Raw genomic sequence first — 3440 nt, 5'->3', positions numbered from 1 at the left:
GAACGATCCCTACGGCGTAAATAGCGCTATATCGCCTATCGTTTTCTTTGTAGTTTGAGTTTTGGAAGGTACTTCATAGTTAAGAAAATTTTGACTTTTGTATTTAAGCTTTTAATTGTCAATGAAGCTCGATAAATTTGTTTCCTAATACGGGACGGTGACTGGAAGTTGTGAGTTTGATTTATTTCACTTTTAGTGGACTATTTTGTAGTCCACTCGTGTTGGCCTCTTGTGCTGATGTTTTATCGGGTTTTTGAGGAGAAAATGTTTGGAGAAACACCATATAATGACGGAATGGTGGGAAGGTCATTCGTCGTCATATGTTTTAGGTTGTTTGGCACTACTTTGGTTGTCATTTTATGTCTGAAGTGATTAGGGTGTGTGAGTTGTTTTGTGGTATATTGTGATGGATATAAGGTTGGAAAATGAAGAATACATGTTGTTATTGTTGTTTTATTCTTGTTGTTGGTATATGGTATTGGATGAGGGCCTAGTTACAGAGGAGATGCTGCCCAAATTTACGTAAACGAGCTACTAGTTTAAGTTGTGAACTTAGCGTTACTCAGCACTGATTATGGATCTCCTTATGATGTGGTAGATTGAGTTGAGTTGTTTGAAGAATTGCTTGGAAGGTATTAAGGACTCAACGGAGTTAAGGTGTATTAAGGCTAAACCTTTCATTTATTTTGGAATGATCATGTGACTACATGCGTTTGATAACGAGGCATAAAGAGAAGTTCGTATGATTGAATTTATGTACATTATCCTATTCTCATGAGTTAAAGTATTCTCCCTTATCGGGACGTTATATTCACTTAAGTATTGTTTCCTTCCAGTCAAGAGAAAAGAGAGTTTATATATATATATATATATATATATATATATACAGTATTACAATATTTTCACCACCATCAAGCTATAATCGGTGGACAGACCCTACTGGGAAACCTCTGACTAGATGGTAAGTTATATACCTAGTCTACTGTGGCCGAGCGCCTATAAGCGAGCCCAGAATGGCCGAGATACAGATCCTAGTATGGTCGAGCACCTATGAGCGAGCCTACTACGGTAGAGTAGTTACACATACCAAGCCTTATAGGGGCGGACGGATATTTTACTTACTATATTGAGAGAGATGAGTCAGTATCAGCAGGTAAGCATTTCTTCAAATTATATTTGACTCCATGTTACTTTTAGTTATTATAATATCAACTCTGTCTCAACTTTCAGTTATTCTGTTGCCTTACATACTCGGTACATTTTTTCGTACTGACATCCCTTGGTTGGTAAGCTCCACTTCCTCGGAGTTACCTGGTTTATACCTTGGTGTCCTTTCTGTATATACATGTTTGATGGATAGATCGAGGCCCTGTCCAGACTATGATACAGTTCAGTTATCCCTAGATGTACCAACCTTATGGAGATGTTTAGTTTGGTATTTCTGGCTGTAGACAGTAATGACCTGACCGGTCGTTTTGAGCATTTGCACTTCGCTCGGTAGTTTACCTATATGAGTAGCTCCGTATGATGTATTATGACTTATGTGAATCATTAGTTTTGATTTTCAGGTTATTCGAAAATTGATTTGGAAGAATGAAATTCATTGTTGAAGCTTTAAGTTGAAAGAGTTGACCAAGTTTGTCTTTTTGTGAATTTGACCCCCGATGGAGTTTTGATAGTTTTGTTAGGTCCGGATGGTGATTTTGGACTCGGGCATATGCCCAGATTCTCATTTGTATATTTTTAGAAAGTTTCGGTACAAATTGGTGAACAATGGGAATTTGAAGGTTTAGAAAGTTCAAAAGTTTGACCGCGAGTTGACTTGTGGATATCGAGAGTTGGAATAGTTTCGTTATGTCATTTGGGGCTTGTGTTGAAATTTGGGTTCAAATTCGATTTGAGGTGCGATTCGTCGATTCGATGTTGTTATGCGTGATTTGAGGCCTCGAGTAGGTTCGCGTTATATTATTGGACATATTGGTATATTCGGACGGGGTCCCGAGTGGCTCGGATATGTTTCGGACGAGGTTCAGATCACTTTCATTGCATAGTGCATTGCTGAAGGCTGCTAGTTCTGGTGTGATCTCACCTGCGACTGGTTTTACGCAGGTGCAATGGCCGCAAAAGCGACAAAGGCATCGTAGAGGCGAGGTGAGTGCTGGGTAAAGATGACTGTAGAAGCGGAGATTTGGGTGTATCTGCGGATGCGCAGGTGCGAAGTGATGGAGAGCAGGAGCGAGGTATTTCGCAGGTGCGGATGGTGGCTTGCACATGCAATGTCACAGAAACGGATAATTTGTCCGCAGGTGCAAGGGTCGAGTTCTCAGCTAATTTCGCAGAAGCGGAGGTTATGTCGCAGAAGCGTCGCCACAGAAGCGGCTAATGTGCCGCAGGTGCGAAAATGATGGCAGAAGCTGTAAATTGAGGATTTTGGTTTTTTCTTCGTATTTTGAGATGTGGGACTCGGAAAGAGGCAATTTTTTGAGAAAATTTCATCACAAGGATTGGGATGAGTATTCTACACTTGTTTTTGATCTTATTCCACGAATCTATCTTCACTTTTGGAAATTGGTTAATGAAATTTAAAGAGAAATCGGGGGTTTTAGCCAAATGTTTCATAAAATGAATTTTTGAGTTTTGAACCCCGATTCAAAGTCGGATTTGAATGAAACTAGTATGGTTGGACTCGTAATTGAGTAGGTTGTTAGATTTTGTGAGTTTTGTCGTGTTTCAAGGTGCGGTCCCGGGTGAGACTTTTGGCCGGTTTTGGGTATTGATTAAGCATTTGATCTTTATCATTTGGAATTATTTACTTGGGATTTATTTGATGTATTTGAGTTGCTTTTGGCTAGCTTTGAGTCTTTTAGAGGTCAGTACGCGCGAGATGCCATTTTGTAGCACCTCTTGGCTTGCTCGGTATTGGAATTTCCTTGTTCGAGGTAAGTAACTCTTTTAAACTTAGTCCTGAGGGTATGAAACCCTGAATTACGTGCTATGTGGTCGATGTCGAGGTGATGTACATGCTAGGTGACAGGCGTGTGGGTGTGCACCGTGTGAATTGTGACTCCGTTATTCTATGGTACTGTGTAGTTACCCGATCTTACCTGTAACCATGAAATTTCTACGTTCTTGAGCTATTGAGTTGTGATCCATGTTAGAAACCATGTCTAGGCTACATGCTTATCCTGTTGGGACCCACTAAGGCCATTTATGCTATTGAGTTATCTGGTTTCATATGCATATCATATCTCAGACTCTGTTGTTATTTATTGATACATCATATCATCATTTTCGGGCTAGTTTCATGACATTGTGAGCCCGCGAGAGAGAGAGACTGGAGGGATTGATGACTGAGTGAGGCCAAGGGCCTGATTATGGGTGACATTATAGTATCGAGCAGCATGCCGCAGCGGTTATACTGATTTATGATAGCGCTTGGG

The sequence above is a fragment of the Nicotiana tomentosiformis genome, chromosome 11 (genome assembly GCF_000390325.3).
Source record: "Nicotiana tomentosiformis chromosome 11, ASM39032v3, whole genome shotgun sequence".
Lineage (NCBI taxonomy): Eukaryota > Viridiplantae > Streptophyta > Magnoliopsida > Solanales > Solanaceae > Nicotiana > Nicotiana tomentosiformis.
Note: the sequence above shows the minus strand (reverse complement) of the source record.